The 14,649-nt window shown below is 56.2% G+C and overlaps 1 protein-coding gene across 1 annotated transcript in view; it reads left to right on the top strand.

Moving 5' to 3' along the window:
* The window catches only part of GAN (gigaxonin), a 39,086-nt gene that overhangs the window by 550 nt on the left and 23,887 nt on the right, over positions 1 to 14,649 (top strand). The gene's annotated exons all lie outside the window — the stretch shown is intronic.

Here is a 14,649-nt window from a genome sequence, read left to right as displayed (position 1 = left end):
CACGCACACAGGTTCCAGTAACGCCGGTGCGAGTTCTTACAGAATCCGGCCCATCCCGGCCGGCCCGGGAGGAGCTCCGGAGTTGAAGCCTTTGGAAGGCGCCTCACAACTTCGGCACAGCACCGCCGAACCCGATCTGCCAGCCCCACTAACCCGGTTAATCCGAGTTTGAGACGACCTTAAGTGCTTAAGCGAAGTGGATCAGCTCTGGCAGGCTTGCCCGCTCCCCCCCCCTCCCTTTTCTCATAGCAACTTTCTTACCAGTGGGGTTTGCTCTTTTTGTGAAACAATCAAATATGCTGAAAGCTGAAGAAAGCGCTCCGTAAGCTGGTTAAATATAGACTTATGGTGGAGGATGGCATCGGGTGGACAGTGCCAGAGGAAGCCAGGAGCCTTGTGCTTCCAGTGGAACCCAGCACACACATTGGCACCTGGTGACGTGGGTGCCACGATTTGAGGCTCAAGTGCTAACTTCTGACTCTTTCTCAGGGCGTGTCCCCCGCTCCCCCCTCTCGGGCTGCGGGAGAGTTTGTGGGATTCAGGATTTCGGTCTGACCCACAGCTCCTGGTTGGCAGGTCAGAGTTCTGAGCGATCAATAGCAGATCGGAATCGCAGGCCACACTCTTCCCTGCTTGAATCCCTGCGTGAGGAAGTGGCCTGGGCAAATGGGCTAGATGCGGCATTCTGGTGGGAATTCTCAGGGCGGCTCTGGCCGCTTCCTTAGCACCGTACCCTCACTCCTGTCCGTGGGCTTTGTGAACCAGCAAAGCCCCCCTACATACGCGCCCCCCCCGTCCCCCCCAGCTCAGTGAGGCCAGGGATTTTTCTCTGTTGCTTATGGTTGAGGAGTGGCCGGCCTTCTTCTCCACCACCACAGATGAGACCTCAGAGAGGCTCACTCTATCCCTGTTCCATGTCAGACCCTGAGTTATCCCTCCGGCTTCTGCTCCCCTTAGCCGGGTGCCGTTGGTCGCTAACTAAGGTCAGCTCCTGCTTGCCTGTCTGGTACACGACGGCTACCGTGTGCCTCTGTCTCCTAGTTTGTCGCACTGTTTTCTAAAGGGGTGTGTGATGGTGCTTTGGCTGCCCATGACTCCGAGGCAGCTGTGCTCTCTGCTGCAGTGTTAGGCAGGGAAAGTGGGGGAGCGGCTGGCCCCACGTGGCGCGTGGTAAGACTGTTCACTAATGGGAAATGTTACTTATTTGTAATCGTAGTAATGTAATTGTGAAACAGGCTCATAGTAGCAGAGCCCAAAGGGATGTTTGTTTGGACCCTCTGGTCCAATGCTGTGACTTTCTGAATGAAGAAAAAGAAAAACTGGGACGCCTGTATTAGCTAAGCCATGGCTGGGACTTTGTGGGTGAATTTGAATCAAGTTAATGATACTGAATCTCCTAATCTCTGGGGTGGGGTGGGGAGTGCCCGGACTAGAACTCAGGCTCCACGCATGGACTGCAGAGCAAGGCGGTGCTGTACTGCCGAGCCACTTACAGAATGTTCCAGCTTAGTCTTCATATATGGTAGGTTCAGTTCTCACCAGCCCCATCCGAGGGACAATGTGTTTCTCTCTCTTACCTCCGTGATGTTAGAGTTTAATCTTGGCTCCCTTAAATCAGCCTATACTTATGGGGGGTGGGGAGAGAAATCACAAAACCCCTCCATCCCCTCCCTTTTCTTTTGGTGGGAGGGAGGGGGGCCACAGCTTTTGGTGTTCTGGACTCTGTGCTCAGGGATCCTGGTAGCATTTGGGCGGACCAGACCTGACTCGACCGTGTGCAAGGCAAAGCACCTTGCCCCCTGGGCTGTCTCTGAGGCTCCAAGCCTGGACAGCGGTGAGTGGCTCCTGTAATTTATCGACCCCTGGATGCCAGTGGGAAAGTCTCGGAGCGTCAGTTACCTGCCTTGTGTGACCTATGTGTCTCAGCTCTGCCACTTCTGGCGTCACAGCAGAGCATCACCGGCTTGTCACTAACCCTGGGAAAGATCAAAACTCAGATTTCCAACTTTGGATTCTGCTGAATGCCGATCCCTTCTGCACCCACTAAAACCCCAGATGAAGCTCTCTGCAGGTCAGCATCATCTAAACGATCTCCTTCCCATGTTCATTTCAGTGTTCAGTGGCTGGCCCACGTTTCCTTCACACATTGCACACGAACATGAGTAGGTCTATGTTTCAGTGGTTAATTGCTTCAGGTCTATTTTACTATTGAAGTGGTAGAATGCTACTGAGTTTCTTTTAAAATTATCAATCTTCAAAACCACTTCAGAGTCACTTGACTAATTTGTTACACTTGTAAAGGAGCTGGCCAAGTTTTGATAGTGTAGCTGGTTTTTACAATGTATCTTTTTGTTTGAATTTAGACATTGAAACAAAACGAATTTGGGTGATACGCCCTCTAGGGGGCGCTTTTTTGTTTGTGCACTTAAAGAAGATTTCCACTGGGGTGGGTTGAGAGGTGGGGGTGGGGGGCTTAATTTTCTTCTTTATTTTTTTTTTTTAACTCAGAAAAGTAGGTGGTAGGCCAAGTCAGTAGGGAAACTTCTGTTCTAGAGTTTGACGTCTGGCTAGCTTTCCATTTTGAAGCTTAAGTATTTAGCCTGTGATGTCATCAATACACGGATTTGGTGTTCAAACTTTGGAGCTTCATCAGTATGTTTAGCTCATCTGGGGGTGTAACCTAGACGTATTAACTGCTGTGAGAAGTGGCAGATTGTGTGTGTTATCAGCAGAGGGGAGCAACTCAGCTCTAGCACATCAGGAATGCAAGCCTCTTAGGGCATACGTGTGCTAAACATGGCAAAGTCTGTTAGCCCAGCTGACTGTTTACATTTTTCCAGTGCTTTTTTCTCTGGTTCGGTATCTGTCTTCCCCTCCCGGTGGTCTTTTTGGTTTTGTGTGGGGACCACACCCAGTGATTCTCAGAGTGTACTCCTGGCACTGCACTCAGGAATCACTTTTTTTTTCTTTATTATTGGTTTTTGGGTCACCCCTGGCGATGCTCAGGGCTGACTCCTGGCTCTGCACTCAGGAGTCACTCCTGGCAGTGCTCAGGGAACCATGTGGGATTCTGGGAATTGAACCTGGATCAGACACGCACAAGGCAAACGCCCTCCCCGAAGTACCGCTCCAGTGCCGCTCAGGGATCACTCTTGGTGGGCTCGGGGGAACCATAGGGGGTGCGGGGGATTGAACGCAGGTTAGTCACGTGCAAGGCAAACGCCCACCCCGCTGTGCTGTTGCTCCAGCTTCTCTCGGGGTCATCACAGTCGCGCTGTGATAGTCTGTCCTGAAGTGGAAGGGCAGGAAGCTGCACACCCTCACCGCAGCCTGAGGAATGGGGTGCAGCCCGCAAGCCTTGCTCCCTCCTGGCGCAGCTGCTCCAGGAGGGCACTGGGCAGTGCTGTGCCCAGCACGGGCTGCCCCGCCCTCCTTTGTGTCTCTCGAGGACATTTTTCCCGGTCATGGTTGGGAAACTAAATCTCAGTGTCGCCCAGGGCCAGGAGTTCATCAGTCTGACAGCCTTCTCACTCCCGGGAAAGCTTCTCCGGGCCAGCGGGGCCTTTTCCTTTCCGAATCGGCCCTCCGGCGGGATGCAGACCCCCTTTCTCCGTGAGCTCGAGGCCAGGGACGCCCAGCACGTGTGTCAAGGGCTTGGAAGCTGATTGCGGTGTGGTCCGCAGAGCTGGTCGAGGCCGGGGACAGCGTTCCAGACCGGGCTGTCCTTGTGAGAGTTTGGTTTCTGGAGGTGGACCGCTGGATCATTCCTTTGGCTGGCTCCTAGACCTGGAGCGCGATGGGAAGTAACGCCCCTCATTTGGGGGGCTCTGAAAAGCTGGCCAACTCTAAAAATGGTCACCTTTTGGCCTAAGATTAGTGGTGCTCAGGGCTTATTCCTAGCTCTGACCTCGGGCATAGTTCCTGGTCGACTTGGGGACCATCTGGGTGGTGGGACTGAACCGGGGTCAGCAGTTGCAAGGCAGACATCTTACTCTCGGCCCTATCGCTCCACCCCTTTCTCCTTTTTAAGGGAAAGGAAGTTGATCCCCTGGGGGTGGGGTGGAGCCGGGCAAGACCCATCTTCCTGTCTCGCTCACTTTCCCAGGGCTTAGAGGGAGCCTCGCTGGCTCCACCCCTGCAGAGCAGCTTCCTGCCTAGAGAGCCCAGCACTTTGGCCGGCTTTGCATCTCTTTGTTGGGGAGGTGGGTCTGCAGTGGCTCCACTGTACCCTCCAAATTTTTGTTATGCTTTTGTTATGCTTGGCATCTCCTGTGCGCCCCCATGCAGTAGTTCTGGAGTATTCTGCTATAGAGTGTAAAAACAACTTCAGGGTTGTTCTGTAACAAGCATTTATTTTATGCCGTCAGTCTGGATGTGTTCCAAGGCTAATTATTGATGAGCCTGTTGTGCCATTTAAGTCTCAAATTTGACTCATAAGTGATGCCGTTGAAACTACTTAAGGAGACTAATGTGATCTTTGTCGGAGGTCCAGACTTCATGGTAAGAGAAACGGCCGTCGCCCTCCGAGTAGCTGTGCCCTTGGGCCCCTGTGTGCCGTGTGCTCGCAGGCGTTGGGCCTGCTGCTGTCCTTCTCCTGTGCTCTGAGCTTGTAGCCAGCCGCGGTAGTGCCCCGTGGTTGTTCTAGGGGTCTGGAGCAGCGAGTGTCGCCTGCTAAGCACTAGTGCCGTCATGCTCGAGCGTCCAGCCTGAAGCTCTAGGTTCTGAGCAGCTCACTGAACCCTGGGCCTTCTAGAAAGTTCCCTGACTCTGCTGCCTCTTGTGCTCTGGCCAGGATGGGAAGTGAGTCAGAGATCTAGGCTGGTTATTTGTGTGTGTTTTTTTCCATTTTTCAGTAAAATATTTATTTCTCAGTGCCCCTACCACCCATAGATAGCAGTCAGGGACAGAATGGGGCCCCACACCCTCCTCTCCCCTCTCAGCTCCCCAGAAGGGCAGGGAGGGGGAGGGGAGGGACTCGAGCTGCCTGTGGGGCAGAGGGTGGGCCAGGCCAAAGCAAGTGAAGGCGCCCCCGGCAGGGAGGTCCTCAGACTGGTGGCACTGGGCGCTCAGGAGAAAGCCCCCAGGTTGGCTCAAACACCCCATCAAGGGAGAGTGAGCAGCCGTGGCATTTGCGGGCACTGATGTGCCAGGTCCCTGCAGGGCATGAACCAGACCCCCCAGTGTGCTGGGGCCTTCGAGGGTTCCCCCGGGACCAGAGGCTCCAGGAGAGCTTACGTGGCACCGAGGCAGGGGCAGCTCACAGCGCCGGGCCTCAGCCCGGGCCCCCTCCCCCATCCCAGTGAACAACCTTATTATGTTGGGGGTCGCAACCCCCTCTCGGTCTCCGTGAGGGGCTCTGGAATCAGAAAGGGGGCTGGGGAGAGCGCGAGGGAGCTTATGTTCATGCCTCGTGTGCTGGCGGCCCACCCTGGAGCCTGGGCACTGCGTGGCTCCCTGAGCACTGCAGGCAGTGAGCCCTGAGCACTGAGCCGGGAGTGACTCCCGAGCATCCAAGACGAAAGGAAGAAACTTTCTCCCTTAAACTCCGCACTAGACCACATCGTAACACCCTCAACAGCATAAAAGAGAAACCTCAGGAAGGCGGGGTCAGAGTTTTGACCGTCTTCTTAAGCAGCCTCAGCTGCCTGTCCACGGTGGTCATGTGGAGTTTCCAAAAGTGACAGCAAAGTCGCTCGGTTTCAGAACAGCAGAGAAGTGTTTTGTGTGGGCTGTGCACAGCGGAACCCCCCGACGGCTCTGGCTGCTGTCCCCTCGCCCAGACAGCGCCCGTGAGTGGCCGAGAGTGGAGAGGGTCCCGGAAGGGTGAGCTGCTGGAACAGGCTAGTGACTGGAACAGGAAGTGCTGCCTATTGGCTACTGAGGCTTTTCCGGAGGATTCTTTCCTTGACTGGTGCTGATGTTTTCAAAGCAAAACCTCGCCCTGAAGAACTTGCTCGGGGTCAGTCTCAGCCTCACACTTGAGCCCTGTGACTCCTTCCTCTGGGGGCCCCAGTCAGGCCCGTCGCTGTGGAACGTGCTTCTGGACTGAGTGAGGAATGACGGCCTCTCTAGCCCTGCCCCCTCTCCTGACACTTTGTATTTTCCCCTGCAAGTTTTCGTCAGTGTTCCTTTTTTTTGGTTTTCGGTTTTGGGGCCACACCCGGCGATGTTCAGGGTTACTCCTGGCTCCTCGCTCAGGAATCGCTTCTGTCTGACTGAGTGCAAGGAAGCGCCGTCCCTGCTACTGTCTCTGCGGCCCCAGGTCTCTCCAGGTTGGTTGGTTTGTGCTTCTGACTGTGTGGGGGTCACTCACGGACGGGGCCTGGCTCCCGCCGAGGGCTCTCTCCAGCCCCGAGAGGCTCCGTCCTGACAGATGGACTGAAGAGCTTCCTCTGGCATCTCTGGGGGGTTAGATTTGCCGGGACGGGCTAGCATCCAGTTTACAAAAGCGCCTTCTGGGGGCTGGAGCGATAGCACAGCGGGTAGGGCATTTGCCTTGCCCCTGGCCAACCCGGGTTCGAATCCCAGCATCCCATATGGTCCCCTGAGCACCGCCAGGGGTGATTCCTGAGTGCATGAGCCAGGAGTGACCCCTGTGCATCACCGGGTGTGACCCAAAAAGCAAAAAAAAAAAAAAACCAAAACCAAAAGCGCCTTCTGTGTTGATTGGGGCGTTACTCGGTCCTTCTCACAGGAAGCAGCAGAGTAGGGCCCGGCTTTGGGGGGCCAGAGCCCTGGAAGGCTGCGCCTGTGGCTGAGTCTCAGTCCCCCACGGATCACAGTCCTCACAGGGGGGAAGTGAGGGCCAGGCAGGGACGGCTGTGGGACTCAGGGGGGTCCAGGTGCCCATCCCAGTGCCCGCCCGCAGCTCAGAAGAGCCACGTCTTCCTCCTGACCACTTGCTCCCCGAGTGACAGAACTGTGTCTGCTGCCACCGCCGTATCTTTGAGATTGTTGCAGTATTTCCTCTGCTCAGAGATAGCAGAAACAGAAGCTACTTAGGGCAAATCCGGGCGGAACATTTTGTTAGACCAAACAGCCTTCAAGCGGTGAAAGTCTGAGAGGCAAAGTGTGCATAAGTGGAAGACGAGAAAACAGGTTACAGAGCAGACTGTCGTACCGTGGAACACCGATGAGCGTCACTGCTTTTCCATCTCGGAGTTGGTGTGCTGGTGGATCTAGAGTCTTAATCTAGAGCGTTTTTCTCTTCTTTCTTTCCCTTGGGATTTTGCTCACAGGTATCTTGTAAGTTTCCCACACGAGTCTGGCTCTACTTTCTGTTTTGTGCGTGTTTTGGGGCCACACCGGATGGTGCTCAGGGCTTTCTCCTGGCTCTGTGCTCAGGGGTCACTCCGGGTGGGGCTTAGGGGGTCTTCTGGGGTGCTCAGGACCAAACTGGGAATCCTAGCCTCACCCACCCCTACCTTTGTTTAGGCGTAAATGGGGGGCAGAGGGGCCCGTGCTGGCGGTGCTGGGGTCTGCGGTGCCAGAGAGCGTCCCCAGGGCCCGGCATGCGAGCGCGTGCTCAGCCCCTGGGGACATGTGCAAAGACCATTTTGGTGGAGGCAGGTGAGGGGGGCGGGGGGGTGGTTGGGTCACACCTGGCAGTGCTCAGGGTCACTCCTGGTGGGCTCAGGAGCCCTCTGGGCCAGCTGTGCGCCAGGCAGGCATCCTGCCCGCTGTGCCCGTGACCGTGCGGAAGCTCAGCTTGGGTGTGAGGTTGTGTGGGGCACGTTCTAGGAAAGAGGGTCTCTGTGGGGCGTGGGCCTGTGCCCTCCTCCTCCCCCTCCTCGTGGCCAGCAGGGGGGACCGTCCCTGCTCAGTGCTGGCCGAGGAGGGCTTCCTACGGACTGCACTCGGCCCGCTCCTTGTTTCCCTGCCCTTCCTGAAAAGCTGCAAACTCTGCCCCCTGCCTACGAGGGCTACGAGGGTCACTGGTCCCTGGGGCTGGCGGGAGGGTCCATCCCCTGCCTGCGAGGGACCCCTATCCCCATGGTTGGCAGGAGAGTCCATCCTGTGCCTGTGAGGGTCACCTGTCCCTGTGGTTGGCGGGAGGGTCCATCCATCCCCTGCCTGCGAGGGATGCCTGTCCCTGTGGTTGGCGGAGGGATACGGGCCCATTGGTAGCCCCTCCTGCTTTGGCGCATGTGCGTTGAGGGTGTCCGAGGGCTGTGTTAACCGGCACCCATCTCAGCTCCGGCCCCTCTCACTCGCGGGTCACCCTCCCCACCAAGGCCTCTCACAGAATCAGTGCTATACAGACACAGTTTTTAAAGGGGCTGGACAGCGGCAAAGGCGCTTGCCTTGCAGCTGGCCAACCTGAGTTCAGTCCCAGGGACCTTGCATGGTCCCCAAGCCTGCCAGGAGCGACTCCTGAGCACAGGAGTGACGCTGAGCACTGTCAGGTGTGGCCCCCAAACAAAACAAAAAATCAGAGTTGGCTGTCCGGGCCCTGTAGACTGGGCTGGTGTAGGGCCGCGGCTCCCAGGAGGCACCGGGTAAGACCAGCTCGAGGGGCCCGGGCTGGCTGCCTGGCACCCCACAGTCACAGCTGCCACCAGACGTGGACGCCCGAGTCCCTTAGCTGAGAGGGCCATGCTGTGGGCTGGCCAGGAAACTACAAGCACAACAGTCCAGATGGGGATTGTCTTCAGGCCACACCCAGCCGTGCTCAGGGATCGCTCCTGGGGTACTTGGGGAGCCTTTGGGGTGCTGGAGATTGAGCCCGGGGTGGCGCATGCAAGGCCAGCACCTTCCCCGCCGCATGGTTGCTCTGGCCCCCAAGTCAGATGTTATTTTTGAACCTCATTTAACTTGGCAACCTACCTCCTAGCGTGACATGGAGTGTGAGGTTTGAGGAACCGGGAAAGAGTAGGTTTGCTTTACTACTGGAGTGGACACGTCTGAGGGTCTGCCCTAAAGGTCTAGTTAATTGACTGTGTGATCATTCCCGGCTCCAGCGGTCACCCCGAGTAATCGCTTACCCAAGGAGCTTTCTGCACGGAGGAAGCAGATTCTCGGGCTTCATCTCAGCGCGCTCCCGGCGCTAGGGAGGGGCCCGGTCCTGCTGCACGCAGAAGCGAGAGGGGAGAGAGGCCAGCCGCAGATGGACGTGTCCCGGGCGGGTGATGGATACTGGACCCCGGGGTCCACTCACGAGCTCGGGAGGAGAACAAGGAGTTGAGGAGCCGGGGGACAGAGGTTCTGTGTCGGGGCCACAGGCCGGACGGCAGTGGGCAGTGGAGATGGGCGGGGCCGTGACCAGCTCTGCATGTCCAGCCTTACCCCACCCCCAAGTAACGCCCGAGTTTCTGACTGTCCTCCGAGGAGCCAGCTGGGAGGTGGGGGTGGGGAAGGGCCTCCGGATCTTCCTGCTTGGGCCGAGAGGTTCGGGTTCACTGCCAGAGTTAGGGCTCGACTGATGGGCTTTCGAAGCAGGTGTGGTTTAAGCAGGAAGGTGGGGCTGGGAGGAGGGGGTAGCGTGGGGGTGTGGCGTGGAGACTTGGTGGCCCTAGGGAACCACTCCTGGCTCCTGGTGGTTGTCGGGGTCCCAGGCCTCAGGGCTGGAGAGATGATACAGCGGGGACGACACATACTGCACCCGGACATCAGTTATGGCCCCCTAGCTAGAAGTGAGCCCTGAGCACTGAGCTGGGAGTCAGCCCTGAGCACTGAACTGGGAGTCAGCCCTGAGCACTTGGCCGGGAGTCAGCCCTGAGCACTGAGCCGGGAGTCAGCCCTGAGCACAGAGCTGGGAGTCACCCTGAGCACTGCTGGGTGTGGCCTCCCCAACCCAAGGTCTCACATGCCGAGCACGTGCTCCAGTCCCTTGCTTCTGTCTTTGCCTTTCTGGGCTTTTCCCTCTTTGTGGAGACAGACCCTCCGTCCCCTCCTGGAGATGGTCCCGACGTCCCTCCCGGGTTGACGTTTTCCCGCTTCTACCTGCTAGTCCCGCCGTGGCGCCGTTCATCCGGGGAGCCGCTGTGGAGAGCTGAGTCGCGTGCAGCCTGGCTCTGAGAAGGGGGCGGGGGTGTGGGGGGCTGTGTGCCCTCGCCCCAAGGGGAGGCGTCTCATCCCAGCCGTGGGGACAAAGCCTCCATCTCCCCGTCGTCTGGGTGGGAGGGAGCCTTTGACCTGTGCTCCTGGGGTCGCCCGGGCAGTGCCACCAAGGCCGAGAAGCCTGGGAGAAGGGCCTGGGCGACTCTTTGTTAGGAAGTTGCTCCCATGAGGAAGGAGCGGGAGACCACGGGGAAGCGTTTGTCCCCTTGACGGCGTCTGGACGGCATCCTCATCCCGGCGGCCGGTGTCACCGCAGGTTAGAAGTGAGGTGCCAGCAGCAAAAAGGAGGGTCCGAGGATGCAAGGCTGCAGCTGCTCCTGGGGCTCGGCTCTGGGTTGTTACAGGGGGCGGTGGAGGGGGGCGGTGGAGGGGGACGGTGGAGGGGGGTGGTGGTGGCTCTCTTGTTTCTTCCAGATCTGCCACCTCTTGTTTTGTTTTGTTTTGTTTTTGGGTCACACCCAGCAATGCTCAGGGGTCACTCCTGGCTCTGCACTCGAGAATTACTCCTGGCGGTGTTCAGGGGACCATATGGGATGCTGGGCTCGAACCCGAGTCAGCAAGGCAAACGCCCTCCCTGATGTGCTATCACTCCAGCCCCCCCCCCCACACACCCCATATCCTTCATATATAAAAAGTTCTTAGTCTTCACCTCGCTCCCATTGGAACTACTTTGGAAGGGTGGCCGCAGAGAATACTGCGTGAATTCATTTCCGCCCCCAGCGGATCCTGGAATCTGCTTCCCGTGCCGTGGAAGGGCACCTGTCCTCTCCGCCTGGGTCTCAGGAGAATGAAATACGCGCCTCCCCGAGACAGGCGCCCCTGGCTGTGCGGTGCCCTCTCAGTGCCGGCCCAGGAAGTGCCCCGTCAGCGGTGTCCGTGCCCCCAATTCAAAGGCCTGTGGTCTGCCGGCCATCAAAGGAGCCTCTTTTAAATGGCATCCGAGAAAGTCACAGCTAAGTGGAAAATCTGGGGCCCTTTGGCAGGTTGTGACAGGACCCACCGGCTCTCTTTCATGTGTCTACCCAGAAGGTCAGGGTGTGACCAGAACAAGGAACTGGGTTTGTTTCATTCTAGAAGAATCTTCTGCTTCACGAGCTGCTGCACGTGACTTTGAACACATCTTAAAACTTTTTTTTTTTTTTTTTTTTTTTTTTTTTTTTATTTTTTGGTTATATTTATTTATTTATTTTTAAATTTTATTTTATTAGTGAATCACCGTGAGACAAAGTTACAGACTTACAGGTTTTCATGCTTACATTTCAGTCATACAATGATTGAGTGCCCATCCCTCCACCAGTGCCCATTTTCCACCACCAATGGTCCCAGCATCTCTCCCACCACCCCCACCCTGTCCCCTTCACCCCACCCTGCCTCTGTGGCAGGGAATTCCCATTTTCAGCTTCAAAATTTGACTGCAAAGTGACTTCTTGGAACATCAGGTATCTCTATCCTATAATGCATGGGTGTATTTTCCTAAGCAAAATTGAAATGGATTTTGGATTATCTTCTATTCTTAAGAAAGATCTTCTCTGTCCTCATTGCCCATGTCTCTTAGAGGCCCAGATCTCCTTTGGGAGGCGTGCTTGAGAATGTTATTTCTATTTCAGATCAGTTGACTTTCCTACAGGATCAGGACTAAAACAGACTGTCAGGACAGACTCTCAGCACTACTTCTCTCAGAATATCAACCCAGATTTCATTTTTATATGAGTGACACTTGAAGCCACTAAAACACACACACACATCTATATATACCACACCCTATAGTGCTTGTTGGTCATGTGGGGGAAAGATGATGCGGGCCAAATATAGACTAGAGACTGAACGCAATGGCCACTCAACACCTTTATTGCAAACCACAACACCTAACCAGAGAGAGAGAACAAAAGGGAATTCCCTGCCATAGTGGCAGGGTGGGGTGGGGGGAGACGGGACTGGGAAGGGGGGGTGGGATGTTGGGTTTACTGGTGGTGGAGAATGGGCACTGGTGAAGGGATGGGTTATCAAACTCTGTAAGGGAGAAACATGAGCACAAAAATGTATAAATCTGTAACTGTACCCTCACGTTGACTCACTAATTAAAAATAAACTATAAAAAAAAAAAACAAAAAAAACAAAAAAAACAAAAAAAAAAAAAGAAGCCTTGGGTTTCATACCTGGCATGGTCCCTCAAAGACTTCTGGGAGTAGTTCCTAGGCACCGTGCCAGGAGAATCCACATCTTAAAACTTTAACGCGCGCTCTCAAGCCCGTCTTTCAAGAGACGCAGCTTCCCGGCTGCTGTGCTTGCACAAGAGCTGGACGTCGACGGCCAGGGTCTGTGTTTCGCACAGAAAGCTGTGGCCCGTGGTGAGAGTCGCTTGTCTGCACCCAGGCCCCCTTCTGCCCGGGCCTCTGCTCCCCGCACGGGCGGGCGCGGGCACTTCCCGAGGCTGGTCAGGGCGTCGTTTCCGGCCCCTCTATTTCATCCCTGCCAACAGCCCCTGTCCCTGCGTCCTGAGGCTGCGGACCGTGACCGCGGTCCCTGCACGACCCTTGGCTTCCCGTCCTTTGGGACACTGACAGTACACACAGACTAGAGGGCGGATTCTAGGTCTCTCCTCTGGGTATTTTTGTGGGTGCAGCTAAACCGACGTTGGGGTCAGGTCCCTGGCTTCCTGGCTCCCCAAGGTCACAAAGATTTGCCCTGATTGTGTCTAGGAGTCCGGACCAGCGTCCGAAGACTCTGGCGATGCAGGACGGAGCTTCCTTCCGGGGACGGATGCACTTTTACAAGCGGTTTCTCAAAGTTGTGATTACTTTGCGTGTTTGTTGAACTCGCCAGTATTATTGTCATTATTACCGGCAGGGATCACACCAAGGGCCTCAGACACACGGAGTGTGCCCGTCACGGAGTGACACATGGAGCAACATGTGTCGGCCCAGCCGGTACCGTGGCCTGTCCAGAGCAGGGGTGGACGGACTGTCCGGAAAGGGGCAGAAAGCTTCGGCCTCGTGCCTTCATCACACCTTCTTCGTTTTACTTTTGTTTTTACCACTTTACAAATGTTTAGGCCCTTTTTCAGCTCAAGGGCCTCATGAGAAACAGACTCTAAGGCGCTGGAGAGATCGCACCGTGGGCTTGGTGCTTGCCCGCGCCTCTAGGAGGGATTACAGCACAGGGCCAGGGTGACACTGTCCCCCCAAAAAACCCAAATTACAACAGTGGGGTATAGTCTGTTGATTATTTTTATTTATTTATTTATTTATTGCTCTTTTTGGTCACACCCGGCGATGCACAGGGGTTACTCCTGGCTCATGCACTCAGGAATTACCTCTGGCCGTGCTCAGAGGACCATATGGGATGCTGGGAATCGAACCCGGGTCAGCCGCATGCAAGGCAAACGCCCTCCCCGCTGTGCTATCGCTCCAGCCCCTAGTTTGTTGATTATTGACTTAGACTGTTAAATTGGTTTTTGTTTTGTTGGGTTTGTTTATTTGGTTTTGGGCCACACTCAGCATTGCTCAGGGCTTACTCCTGGCTCTGAGCTCAGGAATTACTCCTGGGGGGCTCAAGGGACCATGTGGGGTGCAGAGTTCAAACCCAGATCGGCTGCATGCAAGGCAAGCGCCCTACCCACTGTACTATCTCTCTGGCCCCCGCTGGTAGATCATCTTTGGTAATTTGAACTTGGAAATCTTGGTCATGAGGGCCACGGGTGTGAAACGGGGCTGGTTCTGTGTGTGCCAGGTTTCCCGGGCAGAGGCCAGCCCCCCAACCCCCAGATGCCGCGTCTAGGGTGTTGTGCTGTGGACACCCAGGGGCCTTGTTTCCCTCCCTCTGCCCCTTGCCCGTGCCTGGCCTGGAGCGAGTGCAGGCTGCTCGCCTGTCGGGCCAGGGCGCAGGATTCTCCCCAGCACCTCTGCTGCCGGCCCAACACGCCCTCTGAGGCAAGAGATTCTCTGTTTCTTTTGTGCTGGGGCTTACTCCGGGCTCTGCACTCAGAGTGGGACCCTGGCGGGACTCGGGGGACAAACCCGGGTCGGCTGCGTGCAAGTGCCCTGCCCTGTACTGTCTTTAGGCGCGTTCGTAAATCAGCATCATGTAATAAAAACTAAAAAATGGGGAGGGGCTGGAGCGATAGCATAGCAGGGAGGGCGTTTGCCTTGCACGCGGCCGACCCAGGTTCGATTCCCAGCATCCCATATGGTCCCCTGAGCACCGCCAGGAGTAACTCCTGAGTGCAAAGCCAGGAGGTAACCCCTGTGCATTGCCGGGTGTGACCCAAAAAGCAAAAAAAAAATAAATAAATAAATAAATAAAAAATGAGGAGACGTGGGTCAGGTGTAAGACGCTGATGGGACGACATGATTGAGTGGGGGCGTCACTTCCTCAGGACTCGGGTGCTCAGGCTCATGTGGACACGGCGACGCTTGTCTGCCACCCCAGACCAGGCTCTGCGCCCCCGAGGGGTCCTTCTTACTGGGAAAGCCCCCGGCTCCGAGACGGGCCTCGCACGCGTGTCCCTCCCCACCCGCCGGCTCGGGGTCCTGGTTCAGAAGTAAGGAGTGGAGGGTCGTGCATCGCCCCAGGCGGGTCTCCGGCCACCCT

The sequence above is a fragment of the Sorex araneus genome, chromosome 8 (assembly GCF_027595985.1).
Source record: "Sorex araneus isolate mSorAra2 chromosome 8, mSorAra2.pri, whole genome shotgun sequence".
Lineage (NCBI taxonomy): Eukaryota > Metazoa > Chordata > Mammalia > Eulipotyphla > Soricidae > Sorex > Sorex araneus.
Note: the sequence above shows the minus strand (reverse complement) of the source record. Positions and strands in the feature narration are given on the sequence as shown.